This window comes from Cherax quadricarinatus, chromosome 27, assembly GCF_038502225.1.
Source record: "Cherax quadricarinatus isolate ZL_2023a chromosome 27, ASM3850222v1, whole genome shotgun sequence".
NCBI classification, from domain to species: Eukaryota; Metazoa; Arthropoda; class Malacostraca; order Decapoda; family Parastacidae; genus Cherax; species Cherax quadricarinatus.
This window is the reverse complement of record NC_091318.1, coordinates 26,656,018-26,675,554: the sequence shown is the minus strand read 5'-3', so window position 1 is coordinate 26,675,554 and position 19,537 is coordinate 26,656,018. Positions and strand designations below refer to the sequence as shown.

The following is a 19,537-nucleotide window of genomic DNA, read 5'->3' as shown; positions in this document are numbered from 1 at the left end:
TGGAGGTGGTGGTACTTATGGGTGACAGTGGTGATAGCTGTGGGCTGGGATGGTACTGTTGATGGTTTTGGGTTGTGGTGGTACTTAAAGGTGATACTGGTGATATTTGAGGATTGTGGTGGTATTTACAGGTGCTACTGGTGATAGCTGAGGATTGTGGTGGTACTTATGTGCGGTACTAGTGATAGCTGAGATATGTGGTGGCAGCAGCGCTGGTCGTAGATAATAATGGCAGTGCCTTCTCTAACATAACAGGGCATCACCACTAGATAATGGGTCCACCGGACAATTCCTGATCACCTGGGCCACCCTGATTACGTTGGGTTGCACGCTGCTGACACTAATAGACTGAACAGGCTAACAACGAGATCTGTTCCGGGCCGCGGGGGGCACTGATCCCCGTAACCATCAACAGTGACAGGATAGACATCAGCTTTCTGCTGCTACCCTATGTTATATGAAGCAATATATATATATATATATATATATATATATATATATATATATATATATATATATATATATATATATATATATATACACATGTATACTGGAGGTTATTTTAAAGTTTAATTTGATAAATCGATTCATTAAAGAAACACTTGATGGACAAATATGAAAATGGAATTGTTTCTTGATGGCCAAGACGACGAGAGGAATACAAAGAAGAGTGTGGAAACCTGCTCTGAGAGGCACAGAGGAGGAGGAGGGTGGAGAGAAGGAAGGAGGACGTGGGGAAGGAGGAGGCTGGGCAGAAGGAATGAGAGTGGAAGAGAGAGAGTAAAGGGTGGGAAAGTATTTTAACAGTTTAACAAAATATAATACACCACCATTGTGCTTGTAAAAGAGGAAGAGAGAGAGAGAGAGAGAGAGAGAGAGAGAGAGAGAGAGAGAGAGAGAGAGAGAGAGAGAGAGAGAGAGAGAGGGAGTGAGGGCGAATTTTAAGAAAGGCAGCAAGTCAACACTGGTCGTGGTACTGAAACCAGCTACAAGCAATGTTAAGGAGGCTTGGCTGTCAAGAGGAGGAGGGGCAGGAGAACGTGGAACAGCACCAACATGAGAAGCAGCAACAACAGCAGCAACAGCAGCAGCAGCAGTAGGAGGAGAAGGAGCAAACATACTGATGATGGAGAGGTGTGTCAACACGTGAAGAAGAGAGGAAGGGAGGGAGAGAGGCGGAGCAGGAGTGAATAAAGAAAGAACACTGTCATTAAAACAAAGATCTTTTACAAATTGCAAGTTGATAGAGGGACAACTTAAACCGTGGAAGGCAACCTCACTTGTACCAGAGGTGGAGGCGGTGTGTGGAAGGCAGCCTCACTTGTACCAGAGGTGGAGGCGGTGTGTGGAAGGCAGCCTCACTTGTACCAGAGGTGGAGGCGGTGTGTGGAAGGCAGCCTCACTTGTACCAGGGGTGGAGGCGGTGTGTGGAAGGCAGCTTCACTTGTACCAGAGGTAGAGGCGGTGTGTGGAAGGCAGCCTCACTTGTACCAGAGGTGGAGGCGGTGTGTGGAAGGCAGCCTCACTTGTACCAGAGGTGGAGGCGGTGTGTGGAAGGCAGCCTCACTTGTACCAGAGGTGGAGGCGGTGTGTGGAAGGCAGCCTCACTTGTACCAGAGGTAGAGGCGGTGTGTGGAAGGCAGCCTCACTTGTACCAGAGGTGGAGGCGGTGTGTGGAAGGCAGCCTCACTTGTACCAGAGGTGGAGGCGGTGTGTGGAAGGCAGTAACACTCATGCGAGAGGAGGCGGCAGTGTGTGGAAGGAGATCAATATTTTTCTTGTGTAAACCGACTTTGATTTGGTATAAAGGTTGCCTTCTGGGAGTCCAGCCTCAGGTCAGACCACTATATTGACCACCTGATCAATCACTCTGTTGCTGCCAGCGGACGGCACGCCTACACAACCTTCACAGCTCAACACAAATAACCTTCAACAACACATTATCAAATCCTGAACTTATCTCGGTGGTGGAATATTTAAAACTTCGAGAAGCGACGGATTTATCATAGTTGCTTATGTAAAAACGTCTGTATTGCGCATATGTTGTAGTAGATTGTTTATGGAGTATCAGACAGTGACAGCAGGTTGGTGATTGGCTGCTGGTATTGTTTATGGAGTATCAGACAGTGACAGCAGGTTGGTGATTGGCTGCTGGTATTGTTTATGGAGTATCAATGACACCAGGTTGGTGATTGGTTGCTGGTATTGTTTATGTAGTATCAGACAGTGACAGCAGGTTGGTGATTGGTTGCTGGTATTGTTTATGGAGTGTCAGTGACACCAGGTTGGTGATTGGCTGCTGGTATTGTTTATGGAGTATCAGTGACACCAGGTTGGTGATTGGCTGCTGTTATTGTTTATGGAGTATCAGACAGTGACAGCAGGGTGGTGATTGGCTGCTGGTTGAACCTGGTTGATACATGTGTCAAGCTGAACAGTGATATTCTGGACTCAGTCACTGCCAAGATGGAATTTTTTTTTCTTGTTCTGCTTCTTCCTCCTCTTTCAAACCCTCCTCGTCGTTCTAATCGTCGTCCTTCTCCTCTTTCTCCTCCTCCTTCCTCTCCTTCCTCCTCCCTCCTCTCATTAATATTCATCGTTATCTCTTGAACTTCGTGTTCACACTGGCCTTGCTCCTTCTTCCTTTTCTCCCGCTGTTGCAGTGCTCCTTTCTCCTCCTCCTGCTGCAGTGCTCCTTCTTTCTCCTCCTCCTCCTGCTGCAGTGCTCCTTCTTTCTCCTCCTGCTGCTGCAGTGGTCCTTCTTTCTCCTCCTCTTCCTCTTCCTCCTCCTCCCTGTTCCCCACCTTTGCTACAAATGGTGTTTTATTCGTCAGGAAGCGTACCATGTGTGTTGGGACACGAGTCTGTGTCATAAACTGATCCACTAACTGCAGTCTATGTAACCCAAGTCTTACCCTGGCTCACCTGTCTACCCTGGCTCACCTGTCTACCCTGGCTCACCTGTCTACCCTGGCTCACCTGTCTACCCTGGCTCACCTGTCTACCCTGGCTCACCTGTCTACCCTGGCTCACCTGTCTACCCTGGCTCACCTGTCTACCTTGGCTCACCTGTCTACCCTGGCTCACCTGTCTACCCTGGCTCACCTGTCTACCCTGGCTCACCTGTCTACCTTGGCTCACCTGTCTACCCTGGCTCACCTGTCTACCCTGGCTCACCTGTCTACCCTGGCTCACCTGTCTACCCTGGCTCACCTGTCTACCCTGGCTCACCTGTCTCCGCTGGCTCACCTGTCTACCCTGGCTCACCTGTCTACCCTGGCTCACCTGTCTACCCTGGCTCACCTGTCTACCCTGGCTCACCTGTCTACCCTGGCTCACCTGTCTACCCTGGCTCACCTGTCTACCCTGGCTCACCTGTCTACCCTGGCTCACCTGTCTACCCTGGCTCACCTGTCTACCCTGGCTCACCTGTCTACCCTGGCTCACCTGTCTACCCTGGCTCACCTGTCTACCCTGGCTCACCTGTCTACCCTGGCTCACCTGTCTACCCTGGCTCACCTGTCTACCCTGGCTCACCTGTCTACCCTGGCTCACCTGTCTACCCTGGCTCACCTGTCTACCCTGGCTCACCTGTCTACCCTGGCTCACCTGTCTACCCTGGCTCACCTGTCTACCCTGGCTCACCTGTCTACCCTGGCTCACCTGTCTACCCTGGCTCACCTGTCTACCCTGGCTCACCTGTCTACCATGATACCAATTAATGATCACATGTGCAACAATAATAACAGTAGCAACAGTAACAGCAGCAGCAGCAGTATCAACAGGAACAGTAACAGCAACAGCAGCAGCAACACAGTAACAGCAGCGGTAACAGTAACAACAGAAGTAACAGCAACAGTAGCAGCAGAAGTAATAGTAATAACAACAGCATCAGTAACAGGAACAGCAGCAGTAACAGTAGCAGCAACACTTAAGAAAATATCATGCTGTGACTGGTCACTTTAAAGATTTTATTGCTCGTTTTTGTTATATTTTCCGCCTCTAGTCTTCTTCTTCTCCTCCTCCTCCTCCTCCTCCTCCTCCTCCTCTATCCTCTTATTTTTCCCCCTCCTCTTCTCTTTTCACATTGGACTTAGTCATGTTTAATGATGATGGTAAGTGTCTTTGACTCTTTCTCTCTCTTCCCTCCTTCTCTCTCTTCCCTCCTTCCCTCTCTTCCCTCCTTCCCTGTCTTCCTCCTTCCCTGTCTTCCTCCTTCCCTGTCTTCCTCCTTCCCTGTCTTCCTCCTTCCCTGTCTTCCTCCTTCCCTCCCTGTAGGTCACAAATCACTGCTGTTCCTCGTTGAACATTACATTGACTCTCAGCAGCTGTTTTCATAATATCTCGTTTACTTTCTCTAACTCGGTCCACAATGCATAGTTATTTTTAATCTTGGGATAATTTAGCGTAACGCTATTAGAGAGGAGGGGGAGGGGGAGGGACAGGAGAAGAGGAAAATGAGTAGTTGCGGGAGATGCAGCAGGAGACGAAGGAAGGAGTAGAAAGCGTAGAAGATAAATGAGGTAGAAATTATAGAAAAATAAAGGGAGTAGAAAGTCGTTGTTACTGGAGATTAGGGAGAAGAGGGAGAGTGCGAATATTAGGGGTGTTTAGGGGAAAGGGGTGAGCTACTGAGGACCACCCAAGGGGAAAGGGAGAGGGAGAAGGATGGGGAGGGGGGTAAAGGGGTCAGCATACCTCGAGCAAGAGTTTGCCCAACCGAGCGGAACCAATTGCTTAAGTCTACCCTACCTGATGCCCCTGCTACCTCAGTGCCCCACCCCTTGTATAAACCTCCCCTACCCAACCCACAACCTCCCTCATCCCACTATATACACCCCTCTCCCCTCCCTAACTCCCTCACCCCATATATCTCTCCAGTGCCAACTTTACCCACCCCTTCTCCAGTTTGTTCTGGCGGCTGTAGATCAGAACTGAAGAAATCACTGGAAGCGAGGTGTTACCTCGACAAGTGTCATCAACTGTGTCTTTGTTTACACACCAGTTCGAGCCCCAGTGCCAGACCTCAGGGTGAGAGCAGGGTGCCAGCCGTGGTGCCAGGCCTCAGGAGAGCAAGGTGCCAACCGTGGTGCCAGGCCTCAGGAGGAGAGCAAGGTGCCAGCCGTGGTGCCAGGCCTCAGGAGAAGAGGAAGGTGCCAGTCTTGGTGCCAGGTCTCAGGAGGAGAGCAAGGTGGTGCCAGCCGTGGTGCCAGGCCTCAAGAGCAGAGCAGGGTGCCAGGCATGGTGCCAAGCCTCAGGAGGAGAGCAAGGTGCCAGGCCTCAGGAGGAAAGCAAGGTGCCAGGCCTCAGGAGGAGAGCAGGGTGCCAGGCCTCAGGAGGAGAGCAAGGTGCCAGGAATCAGGGGAAGAGCAAGGTGCCAGGCCTCAGGAGGAGAGCAGGGTGCCAGGAATCAGGGGGAGAGCAGGGTGCCAGGAATCAGGAGGAGAGCAAGGTGCCAGGAATCAGGAGGAGAGCAAGGTGCCAGGAATCAGGGGGAGAACAGGGTGCCAGGAATCAGGGGGAGAGCAGGGTGCCAGGAATCAGGGGGAGAGCAAGGTGCCAGGAATCAGGGGGAGAGCAGGGTGCCAGGAATCAGGGGGAGAGCAGGGTGCCAGGAATCAGGGGGAGAGCAGGGTGCCAGGAATCAGGAGGAGAGCAAGGTGCCAGGAATCAGGAGGAGAGCAAGGTGCCAGGAATCAGGGGGAGAACAGGGTGCCAGGAATCAGGAGGAGAGCAAGGTGCTAGGAATCAGGAGGAGAGTAAGGTGCTAGAAATCAGGGGGAGAGCAGGGTGCCAGGAATCAGGGGGAGAGCAAGGTGCCAGGAATCAGGGGTAGAGCAGGGTGCCAGGAATCAGGAGGAGAGCAAGGTGCCAGGAATCAGGAGGAGAGCAAGGTGCTAGGAATCAGGGGGAGAGCAGGGTGCCAGGAATCAGGGGGAGAGCAGGGTGCCAGGAATCAGGGGGAGAGCAAGGTGCCAGGAATCAGTGGGAGAGCAGGGTGCTAGGAATCAGGGGGAGAGCAGGGTGCCAGGAATCAGGGGGAGAGCAGGGTGCCAGGAATCAGGGGGAGAGCAAGGTGCCAGGAATCAGGGGGAGAGCAGGGTGCCAGGAATCAGGGGGAGAGCAGGGTGCCAAGGGCCACTCGCTTACCTTCAGGCAGACTCGTCTAAGCGAAGATTTAATTTCTTGTGCATCATAACAGTAGAAGATAATTAAGAATTTTTCGCAATTTTCCACGTACACCTGTTGTTTTGTGCACCTTAACAGGTGTATACCTGTTGCTGTGTACACCTTTACAGGTTTGTAGCTGCCTCTCCGCTGATATGCCGTATTCTATTCAAGATTGATGGACTGAACACATCGACTCAAGGTTGAGGGACTGATTACCTCATTCTCCTCCTGTTCTTCAAGTTTCTCATACGTATGGACTGATGAAGCCACTGTGTGGCGAAACGTTTCCTCAATAAAGATACCCAAGAGTTGCACATGTGTCTAATTTATCACCTTTACAGGTGTACACGTGTTTCCCTGTTGCCCTTCTGATGATCTTTCAGTCAGGGTGGTGGAGACAACAAGGGTGGTGGAGACAGCAAGGGTGGTGGAGACAGCAAGAGTGGTGGAGACAGCAAGGGTGGTGGAGACAGCAAGGGTGGTGGAGACAGCAAGGGTGGTGGAGACAGCAAGGGTGCTGGAGACAGCAAGAGTGGTGGAGACAGCAAGGGTGGTGGAGACAGCAAGGGTGGTGGAGACAGCAAGGGTGGTGGAGACAGCAAGGGTGTAGACAGCAAGGGTGGTGGAGAAAGCAAGAGTGGTGGAAACAGCAAGAGTGGTGGAGACAGCAAGGGTGGTGGAGACAGCAAGGGTGGTGGAGACAGCAAGGGTGTAGACAGCAAGGGTGGTGGAGAAAGCAAGAGTGGTGGAGACAGCAAGGGTGGTGGAGACAGCAAGGGTGGTGGAGACAGCAAGGGTGGTGGAGACAGCAAGGGTGCTGGAGACAGCAAGAGTGGTGGAGACAGCAAGAGTGGTGGAGACAGCAAGGGTGGTGGAGACAGCAAGGGTGGTGGAGACAGCAAGGGTGGTGGAGACAGCAAGGGTGGTCAAGACAGCAAGGGTGGTGGAGACAGCAAGAGTGGTGGAAACAGCAAGAGTGGTGGAGACAGCAAGGGTGGTGGAGACAGCAAGGGTGGTGGAGACAGCAAGGGTGGTGGAGACAGCAAGGGTGGTGGAGACAGCAAGAGTGGTTGAGACAGCAAGGGTGATGGAGACAGCAAGAGTGGTGGAGACAGCAAGGGTGGTGGAGACAGCAAGGGTGGTGGAGACAGCAAGGGTGGTGGAGACAGCAAGAGTAGTGGAGACAGCAAGGGTGGTGGAGACAGCAAGATTGGTGGAGACAACAAGGGTGGTGGAGACAAGAGTGGTGGAGACAACAAGAGTGGTGGAGACAACAAGGGTGGTGGAGACAACAAGGGTGGTGGAGACAACAAAGGTGGTGGAGACAACAAGGGTGGTGGAGACAACAAGGGTGGTGGAGACAACAAGGGTGGTGGAGACAACAAAGGTGGTGGAGACAACAAAGGTGGTGGAGACAACAAGGGTGGTGGAGACAACAAGGGTGGTGGAGACAACAAGGGTGGTGGAGACAACAAGGGTGGTGGAGACAACAAGGGTGGTGGAGACAACAAGGGTGGTGGAGACAACAAGGGTGGTGGAGACAACAAGGGTGGTGGAGTCAACAAGGGTGGTGGAGACAACAAGGGTGGTGGAGACAACAAGGGTGGTGGAGACAACAGGGGTGGTGGAGACAACAAGGGTGGTGGAGACAACAAGGGTGGTGGAGACAACAAGGGGGGTGGAGACAACAAAGGTGGTGGAGACAACAAGGGTGGTGGAGACAACAAAGGGTGGAGACAACAAAGGTGGTGGAGACAACAGGGGTGGTGGAGACAACAAGGGTGGTGGAGACAACAAGGGTGGTGGAGACAACAAGGGTGGTGGAGACAACAAGGGTGGTGGAGACAACAAGGGTGGTGGAGACAACAAGGGTGGTGGAGACAACAAAGGTGGTGGAGACAACAGGGGTGGTGGAGACAACAAGGGTGGTGGAGACAACAAGGGTGGTGGAGACAACAAGGGTGGTGGAGACAACAAGGGTGGTGGAGACAACAAAGGTGGTGGAGACAACAAGGGTGGTGGAGACAACAAGGGTGGTGGAGACAACAAGGGTGGTGGAGACAACAGGGGTGGTGGAGACAACAAGGGTGGTGGAGACAACAAGGGTGGTGGAGACAACAAGGGTGGTGGAGTCAACAAGGGTGGTGGAGACAACAAGGGTGGTGGACAACAAGAGAACAAGGGTGGTGGAGACAACAAGGGTGGTGGAGACAACAAGGGTGGTGGAGACACCAAGGGTGGTGGAGAGAACAAGGGTGGTGGAGACAAGGGTGGTGGAGACAACAAGGGTGGTGGAGACAACAAGAGTGGTGGAGACAACAAGGGTGGTGGAGACAACAGAGACAACAAGGGTGGTGGAGACAACAAGGGTGGTGGAGACAACAAGGGTGGTGGAGACAACAAGGGTGGTGGAGACAACAAGGGTGGTGGAGACAACAAGGGTGGTGGAGACAACAAGGGTGGTGGAGACAACAAGGGTGGTGGAGAGAACAAGGGTGGTGGAGACAACAAGGGTGGTGGAGACAACAAGGGTGGTGGAGACAACAAGGGTGGTGGAGACAACAAGGGTGGTGGAGACAACAAGGGTGGTGGAGACAACAAGGGTGGTGGAGACAACAAGGGTGGAGGAGACAACAAGGGTGGTGGAGACAACAAAGGTGGTGAAGACAACAAGGGTGGTGGAGACAACAAGGGTGGTGAAGACAACAAGGGTGGTGGAGACAACAAGGGTGGTGGAGACAACAAGGGTGGTGGAGACAACAAGGGTGGTGGAGACAACAAGGGTGGTGGAGACAACAAGGGTGGTGGAGACAACAAGGGTGGTGGAGACAACAAGGGTGGTGGAGACAACAAGGGTGGTGGAGACAACAAGGGTGGTGGAGACAACAAGGGTGGTGGAGACAACAAGGGTGGTGGAGACAACAAGGGTGGTGGAGACAACAAGGGTGGTGGAGACAACAAGAGTGGTGGAGACAACAAGGGTGGTGGAGACAACAAGGGTGGTGGAGACAACAAAGGTGGTGGAGACAACAAGGGTGGTGGAGACAACAAGGGTGGTGGAGACAACAAGGGTGGTGGAGACAACAAGGGTGGTGGAGACAACAAGGGTGGTGGAGACAACAAGGGTGGTGGAGACAACAAGGGTGGTGGAGACAACAAGGGTGGTGGAGACAACAAGGGTGGTGGAGACAACAAGGGTGGTGGAGACAGCAAGGGTGGTGGAGACAGCAAGGGTGGTTAAGACAACAAGAGAGGTGGTGGTTAAGACAACAAGAGAGGTGGTGGTTAAGACAACAAGAGAGGTGGTGGTTAAGACAACAAGAGAGGTGGTGGTTAAGACAACAAGAGAGGTGAAGACAACAAGGGTGGTGGAGACAACAAGGGTGGTGGAGACAACAAGGGTGGTGGAGACAACAAGGGTGGTGGAGACAACAGGGGTGGTGGAGACAACAAAGGTGGTGGAGACAACAAGGGTGGTGGAAACAGCAAGAGTGGTGGAGACAGCAAGGGTGGTGGAGACAGCAAGGGTGGTGGAGACAGCAAGGGTGGTGGAGACAGCAAGAGTGGTGGAGACAACAAGGGTGGTGGAGACAACAAGGGTGGTGGAGACAACAAAGGTGGTGGAGACAACAAGGGTGGTGGAGACAACAAGGGTGGTGGAGACAACAAGGGTGGTGGAGACAACAAGGGTGGTGGAGACAACAAGGGTGGTGGAGACAACAAGGGTGGTGGAGACAACAAGGGTGGTGGAGACAACAAGGGTGGTGGAGACAACAAAGGTGGTGGAGACAACAAGGGTGGTGGAGACAACAAGGGTGGTGGAGACAACAAGGGTGGTGGAGACAACAAAGGTGGTGGAGACAACAAGGGTGGTGGAGACAACAAGGGTGGTGGAGACAACAAGGGTGGTGGAGACAACAAGGGTGGTGGAGACAACAAGGGTGGTGGAGACAACAAGGGTGGTGGAGACAACAAGGGTGGTGGAGACAACAAGGGTGGTGGAGACAACAAGGGTGGTGGAGACAACAAGGGTGGTGGAGACAACAAGGGTGGTGGAGACAACAAGGGTGGTGGAGACAACAAGGGTGGTGGAGACAACAAGGGTGGTGGAGACAACAAGGGTGGTGGAGACAACAAGGGTGGTGGAGACAACAAGGGTGGTGGAGACAACAAGGGTGGTGGAGACAACAAGGGTGGTGGAGACAACAAGGGTGGTGGAGACAACAAGGGTGGTGGAGACAACAGGGTGGTGGAGACAACAAAGGTGGTGGAGACAACAAGGGTGGTGGAGACAACAAGGGTGGTGGAGACAACAAGGGTGGAGGAGACAACAAGGGTGGTGGAGACAACAAAGGTGGTGGTGGTGGAGACAACAAGGGTGGTGGAGACAACAAGGGTGGTGGAGACAACAAGGGTGGTGGAGACAACAAGGTGGTGGAGACAACAAGGGTGGTGGAGACAACAAGGGTGGTGGAGACACAAGGGTGGTGGAGACAACAAAGGTGGTGGAGAGGGTGGTGGAGACAACAAGGGTGGTGGAGACAACAAGGGTGGTGGAGACAACAAGGGTGGTGGAGACAACAAGGGTGGTGGAGACAACAAGGGTGGTGGAGACAACAAGGGTGGTGGAGACAACAAGGGTGGTGGAGACAACAAGGGTGGTGGAGACAACAAGGGTGGTGGAGACAACAAGGGTGGTGGAGACAACAAGGGTGGTGGAGACAACAAGGGTGGTGGAGACAACAAGGGTGGTGGAGACAACAAGGGTGGTGGAGACAACAAGGGTGGTGGAGACAACAGGGGTGGTGGAGACAACAAGGGTGGTGGAGACAACAAGGGTGGTGGCGACAACAAGGGTGGTGGAGACAACAAGGGTGGTGGAGACAACAAGGGTGGTGGAGACAACATGGGTGGTGGAGACAACAAGGGTGGTGGAGACAACAAGGGTGGTGGAGACAACAAGGGTGGTGGAGACAACAAGGGTGGTGGAGACAACAAGGGTGGTGGAGACAACAAGGGTGGTGGAGACAACAAGGGTGGTGGAGACAACAAGGGTGGTGGAGACAACAAGGGTGGTGGAGACAACAAGGGTGGTGGAGACAACAAGGGTGGTGGAGACAACAAGGGTGGTGGAGACAACAAGGGTGGTGGAGACAACAAGGGTGGTGGAAACAGCAAGAGTGGTGGAGACAACAAGGGTGGTGGAGACAACAAGGGTGGTGGAGACAACAAGGGTGGTGGAGACAACAAGGGTGGTGGAGACAACAAGGGTGGTGGAGACAACAAGGGTGGTGGAGACAACAAGGGTGGTGGAGTCAACAAGGGTGGTGGAGACAACAAGGGTGGTGGAGACAACAAGGGTGGTGGAGACAACAAGGGTGGTGGAGACAACAAGGGTGGTGGAGACAACAAGGGTGGTGGAGACAACAAGGGTGGTGGAGACAACAAGGGTGGTGGAGACAACAAGGGTGGTGGAGACAACAAGGGTGGTGGAGACAACAAGGGTGGTGGAGACAACAAGGGTGGTGGAGACAACAAGGGTGGTGGAGACAACAAGGGTGGTGGAGACAACAAGGGTGGTGGAGACAACAAGGGTGGTGGAGACAACAAGGGTGGTGGAGACAACAAGGGTGGTGGAGACAACAAGGGTGGTGGAGACAACAAGGGTGGTGGAGACAACAAGGGTGGTGGAGACAACAAGGGTGGTGGAGACAACAAGGGTGGTGGAGACAACAAGGGTGGTGGAGAGAACAAGGGTGGTGGAGACAACAGGGGTGGTGGAGACAACAAGGGTGGTGGAGACAACAAGAGTGGTGGAGACAACAAGGGTGGTGGAGACAACAAAGGTGGTGGAGACAACAGGGGTGGTGGAGACAACAAGGGTGGAGGTACCAGCCATGCAGAGAAACTCCAGCTTCTGGGTGATCGGTGTAAGTTGGTGGCGAAGAATTAATTTAGCCAGAACGTTTGAATTAATGAAGGTGCAGATGTCTCCTTTCACAGTAGTCGGGATTTTATTCCAGCTCTTACGAGATCGTATCAAGAGCCTGATCTATCAGGAGGCCTGGTCTGGGACCGGTTCGCGGGGGCGGTGACCCTCTGAAGCGACTATAGGTAGTTATGGTTCTCTCTTTGCAAAGCTTCTGGAGAGCGAAACGTTGCCACAATGAAATGTCACATTAGTTGCACTTGTGTTCTTTTACCCAACATATTGTCGGTAATTCTACCAACATTAATACAAAAAAAAGTTTGTCTTCAGCTCTCTATTAATTCCTTCGAGTATTTTATACGTTGTAATCACGTTACACCTTGTTCTTCTTTACTGTCTCCTCATAATGTACCCCTCGAAGCTCTGGGACACAGATGTGGTGGGTCCCGCCCACTTGTGACAATGCCTTCATCTGCTGCGGCTCATCTGACTCCAGTATATAATCGACCATCTTCCTGTATATTCCCCATAATCATAACCATAATTTTTAGAGGGGTGGAGGGGTAAGCCACTGGAAGGTCTCGGTCACATCAAACACTCCAGCTATGGGGCTCTGGTGGCCTGGTGGTTAACGCTCTCGCTTCACACGGCGAGGGCCTGGGTTCGATTCCCAGCCAGAGTAGAAACATTGGACGTGTTTCTTTCCACCTGTTGTCTATGTTCCCCATCAGTAAAATGGGTACCTGGGTGTTAGTCGACTGGTGTGGGTCGCATCCTGGGACACTGACCTAAGGAGGCCTGGTCACAGACCGGGCCGCGGGGGCGTTGACCCCCGGAACTCTCTCCAGATAAACTCCAGATGGGTCATCATGCGACTAAGACCCACGTCAGGAAACAGTTGTCTTATTTCCTGACCAAACTTACCTAACCTAGCCTTCCTGTGCTTCAGATCCAGTGAACACCTGCTGCTGGGATGAGGCACTGATTACTCTCACCTTACACTGTTTCCGTTGATGTCCCTGTAATGTATTGATGATGGTGGGCGAAACGCGTACAAAATAAAGATACACGTGTCTAATTCATCCACAAGTCTGGTTGCCAACCTTGAGAAATTCATGTTTTTTTTAATATGATTAATCAGGTGGAGGCTTCAAGCTGGTGCTGCTGATTCGAAGACAGATCTGACGTATGTTGTGTAAGGACTCTGTTGAGTTTCCTGAAGGCTACCCAGAGATTTGTCATCCAAGTACTGTGTGTGTGTGTGTGTGGACCCACACACTGATCCCAGTAATCGACAAAGGTATCTATCATTCAGTCAATTAGTGGTGACGTCCACACTCACCCTGAAGTGGCTCACCAATGATCACTCTTTCCCCATGAACCTCTCTTTAATGTGGATTTATGAAGCTTGAACCCTCCCGGCTCTCTCTCTCTCTGTTATCCTTGTTTATTCCCTCTGGATGTTACTGTATCATACTTGTTTATCTCTAGATGTTACTGTATCATCCTTGTTTATCCTCTCTGGATGTCACTGCATTATCCTTGTTTATCACTGGATGTCACTGTATCATCTGTAGTCGACTGATGAAGCCTACCGTGTGAGCAAAACGTCTCGGAGTAACGATACTCTAAATTTGTACATGTGTCTTATCTATCAACTGTCTTAGCTACCATAAGACTGATATATACATACATATATATACATACATATATCTATATATATATATATATATATATATATATATATATATATATATATATATATATATATATATATATATATATATATATATAATGAGTTGTAATGAGATGAGTGATGTTAGGTTTGAGGGAGGAAGGTGGAGACGCACCTCAACTAACACTTGCCTCGACAAAGAGCGACTAACAATATCATTAGTGGTGGTTATGTGGGGGTGGGCGGGGGTGGGTTTGCCGCCGTGGGTGCCGGCGCGTGACCCTGGACAAGGAGAGGTCACCTCAGGTCACCGCACTCTCATAAATACTACACCTAACTACCCGTGTTAATGGACAAGTCTAATTTCTGACCGGTAATTGACTGCGTGGTAAACGAGGGAGGTCGTATGTTAGCCTGGAACAAGGCAGTGCTAGCTACGACCCCAACAATGCTACTAATGTAAGAATGGGGAGAATGATGTAAACATAGTCTGTACTTGACACTGCGCCTATGTTAATGGTAGCTGAAGGAAATCTTCTCCTTGGAAGTAATTCAGAACGAAGCCCTTAGACTGGCTTTCTTCTGCGCTTATACCGTGTTATATTGTTAACTTGAGAAAGGATCCTGGTGTTGCTAATGTCAGTGTTAGGATAACTGGAATTACCATTGTAATTGGTAGCTATTACAATTTTATAAAATAAACCAGACACTGTCACTATAAATCTTACTATTTAGAAAAGAAAAAAAGCCACGCAGTTATATTAGTTTTATAACCTATATGAGGCCTGGTCACAAACCGGGCCGCGGGGGGCGCTGACCCCCGAAACCCTCTCCAGGTGTTCTCCAGGTATACTCCAGGTATACTCGAGGTATACTCTAGGTATACACGAAATGTATCGCCTTTCACCCCTCCATGGAAGTTCATTTAGTATGAGGTGCCTGTGAGCCCCTCACAAGAAGCTCGTCACTAGTGAACTCTTCCCTCCAGTATTTACATAAGCAGCTGCTCAAGAAAAAAATTCTCACGTAACTGTTAGTAATAATTGATCACAAGTTATTCAAGAATCGCGAACTAGCGACATAGAATGCAACACAACTACAGCCGGAGATGAATAATAGCTCTAGGCCTTTCGAGTTGCAATCAACATATCGTCAGGAGCTTGCAGAGTTGCAGAAATAAACAAGAAAATCTCAGCAGATTTGTTCCGATGGACGCTTTGCTTTATTCATATCTGCAACTTTACAAGCTCCTGACATGTGTTCATTGCAACACAAAAGGCCTAGAGCTATTATTCAACTCCCCTGTGGTTATTTTGCATTATCACAAGTTATGTACGGTGATGGATCTAAAAATAATGGGTAAGCCAGTGGAAGGCCTCGGTCAAATGAGTTAGGTAAGACACATATGCAACAGTTAGGTATCTTTATTTCGAAACGTTTCGCCTACACAGTAGGCTTCTTCAGTCGAGTACAGAAAAGTTGATAGAAGCAGAAGAGACTTGAAAACGATGTAATCAGTCCATCACCCTTAAAGCTTTGAGGTGATCAGTCCCTCAGTCTGGAGAAGAGCATTGTTCCGTAGTCTGAAACAATATGGAGTTGAAGTGACAGGATGGAGCCTTATATAGCGCCAGGAGGTGAGACGTAGGTCACTAGTAGAACGCAGATGTTGGGAGGTCAGGTCCTTCTCAAATCAGCCGTTTTCACTAGTAGAGGTTGTCGAAGTTGATTTCAGGTCTGTACCAAGATACCTAACTATTGCACATGTGTCTTACCTAACAATCTGTCGGTATTTTATACCATTTAAATGTTCAATCTGTCAGACACTGCAACACAAGGGTATCTTGGTACAGACCTGAAATCAACTTCGACAACCTCTACTAGTGAAAACGGCTGATTTGAGAAGGACCTGACCTCCCAACATCTGCGTTCTACTAGTGACCTACGTCTCACCTCCTGGCGCTATATAAGGCTCCATCCTGTCACTTCAACTCCATATTGTTTCAGACTACGGAACAATGCTCTTCTCCAGACTGAGGGACTGACCACCTCAAAGCTTTAAGGGTGATGGACTGATTACATCGTCTTCAAGTCTCTTCTGATTCTATCAACTTTTCTGTACTCGACTGAAGAAGCCTACTGTGTAGGCGAAACGTTTCGAAATAAAGATACCTAACTGTTTGATGAAACGTTTCGCCTACACAATAGACTTCTTCAGTCAGATACAAAGGGAGCAGTAGTACTGAAACAAAGATGATGTAATCATTCCATCAACCTTGGAGAAGAATTACTTGAGGTGGTCAGTCCCTCCAGCCCGAAGGATTGGGTTGGTAATGGTATATAATATCGACTCCATGTTGGCAAAGCCTCACAACGGGCGAAACGTCTCCTAATAAACAAGCTTTCCACTGTATGTTTGATGCCTGAGGAAGGCCCCGTGACTCACCCCAGGCGACAGCTGGATAATTAGCATTTCTGACACCTCGCTACCAGCTGTTAGTCGGGTATGTGGACAGGTGGTTGTTCCCTTACAAGAATCTCTCTCTCTCTGTCTCTATCTCTCTCTGGAAGAGCTACCAAGTAATTGACCATGTGGACGGGTGAATGACCATGTGGACGGGTGAATGACCATGTGGACGGGCGAATGACCATGTGGACGGGTGAATGACCATGTGGACGGGTGAATGACCATGTGGACGAGTAAGTGACCATGTGAACGGGTGAATGACCATGTGGACGAGTGAATGACCATGTGGACGAGTGAATAGCTATGTGGACGGGTGAATGACCATGTGGACGAGTAAGTGACCATGTGAACGGGTGAATGACCATGTAGACCAGTGAATGCCCATGTGGACGGGTGAATGGCCATGTGGACGGGTGAATGACCATGTGGACGAGTGAATGACCATGTGGACGAGTGAATGATCATGTGGACGGGTGAATGACCACGTGGACGGGTGAATGACCATGTGGACGGGTGAATGACCATGTGGACGAGTGAATGATCATGTGGACGGGTGAATGACCACGTGGACGGGTGAATGACCATGTGGACGGGTGAATGACCATGTGGACGAGTGAATGATCATGTGGACGGGTGAATGACCACGTGGACGGGTGAATGACCATGTGGACGGGTGAATGATCATGTGGACGGGTGAATGACAACGTGGACGGGTGAATGACCATGTGAACGAGTGAATGACCATATGGACGGGTGAATGACCACGTGGACGGGTGAATGACCATGTGGACGGGTGAATGATCATGTGGACGGGTGAATGATCATGTGGACGAGTGAATGATCATGTGGACGGGTGAATGACCACGTGGACGGGTGAATGACCACGTGGACGGGTGAATGACCATGTGGACGGGTGAATGATCATGTGGACGAGTGAATGATCATGTGGACGGGTGAATGACAACGTGGACGGGTGAATGACCATGTGAACGAGTGAATGACCATATGGACGGGTGAATGACCACGTGGACGAGTGAATGATCATGTGGACGGGTGAATGACCACGTGGACGAGTGAATGATCATGTGGACGGGTGAATGACCACGTGGACGAGTGAATGATCATGTGGACGGGTGAATGACCACGTGGACGAGTGAATGATCATGTGGACGGGTGAATGACAATGTGGACGGGCGAGTGACCATGTGGACGGGCGAGTGACCATGTGGACGGGCGAATGACCATGTGGACGGGCGAGTGACCATGTGGACGGGGGAGTGACCATGTGGACGGGCGAGTGACCATGTGGACGGGCGAGTGACCATGTGGACGGGCGAGTGACCATGTGGACGGGCGAGTGACCATGTGGACTGTGTGTATCGCAGAAGTCTTTTGAAGATCCGGATATGACTTATTCAGTGGCACAAGTGGCATATCCCTGGCGCCTGCATGTACACACCCTCACACACACGCAAGGTACACACACACACACACACGGAGGTACACACACAGAGGTACACACCAAGCGTACACATGGCTCTGGGCATTTGTGTACACACCCAGTCACATTCCCTTGCAAACACTGACATAGAAACGAACAAACATGTACACACACACACACACACACACACACACACACACACACACATTTACACATGCACGCATATACAACAGGCCTAGTGTCTAATCGACATGCGCCTGGGACTAAATTGTAACTAACACGTACAAACAAACGTATACACGGACAAGTTCTCACAAATATATTCAGTGGAGACATACACTAGAATCTAGACAGCTGGAATACATCTGTATATACTAGACAGCTGCAAAACAGCTGTATATACTAGACAGATGGAATACATCTGTATATACTAGACAGATGGAATACATCTGTATATACTAGACAGATGGAATACAGCTATATACACTAGACAGATGGAATACATCTGTATATACTAGACAGATGGAATACAGCTATATACACTAGACAGATGGAATACATCTGTATATACTAGACAGATGGAATACATCTGTATATACTAGACAGATGGAATACATCTGTATATACTAGACAGATGGAATACATCTGTATATACTAGACAGATGGAATACATCTGTATATACTAGACAGATGGAATACATCTGTATATACTAGACAGATGGAATACATCTGTATATACTAGACAGATGGAATACATCTGTATATACTAGACAGATGGAATACATCTGTATATACTAGACAGATGGAATACATCTGTATATACTAGACAGATGGAATACATCTGTATATACTAGACAGCTGGATTACATCTGTATATACTAGACAGCTGGATTACATCTGTATATACTAGACAGCTGGATTACATCTGTATATACTAGACAGCTGGAATACAGCTATATACACTAGACAGCTGCAAAACAGCTGTACATCTGAAAGAGGGAGAAAGTTTACTACTTTCTCTAGTTTGACAGAAATCAGCTAGAGCATTTTTAGTTCCTTTAAGAAGAACAATGAGAATAAGTCGCATTGCTTGACTTATTGAACTGTGACAGGTTGATCTCCACAACACCTATGTGAGCCCTCAAGACGTGCTCACCTAATGTTATGTGGCCTGGTGGTGTGGTGGATAAGGCATCTGTAGTGGATAAGGCATCTGTGGTAGATAAGGCATCTGTAGTGCATAAGTCATCTGTAGTGGATCAGGCATCTGTAGTGGATAAGTCATCTGTAGTGGATCAGGCATCTGTAGTGGATCAGGCATCTGTAGTGGATAAGTCATCTGTAGTGGATCAGGCATCTGTAGTGGATAAGGCATCTGTGGTAGATAAGGCATCTGTAGTGGATAAGTCATCTGTAGTGGATAAGTCATCTGTAGTGGATAAGTCATCTGTAGTGGATAATGCATCTGTGGTAGATAAGGCATCTGTAGTGGATAAGGCATTTGTTTCCGCACTCTCGTAGGGCGCTGTGTGTCTACCTACCTGGAGTCTGCCTAGAGGGTGTTCCGGGGGTCACCGCCCCCGCGGCCCGGTCCTTGACCAGGCCTCCTTAATGGCTGATGTCAACAGCATTTGGTGTTCCCAGGAGGTCACCCATCCAAGTACTAACCAAACCCAACGTTGCTGATGTTGGCTGATTGAACGAGAAGCGGTGCGTTCAACGTGATACGGCCGTCACGGTATAGTATTTCTCCATTAGAAAAATATACTTGTATGCTAGGTACACAAACCCTAAGTAAAAACGTTCTAGCAAGAAGACACGGTTGAAAATTGAGACAAGGCCTGGTCTCAGACC

At 50.1% G+C, this 19,537-nt stretch overlaps 1 protein-coding gene across 3 annotated transcripts in view; it reads left to right on the top strand.

Annotated features, from left to right (window-relative positions):
* Ser (protein serrate) overlaps window positions 1-19,537 on the top strand; it is a 358,811-nt gene that overhangs the window by 97,099 nt on the left and 242,175 nt on the right. The window lies entirely within an intron of this gene.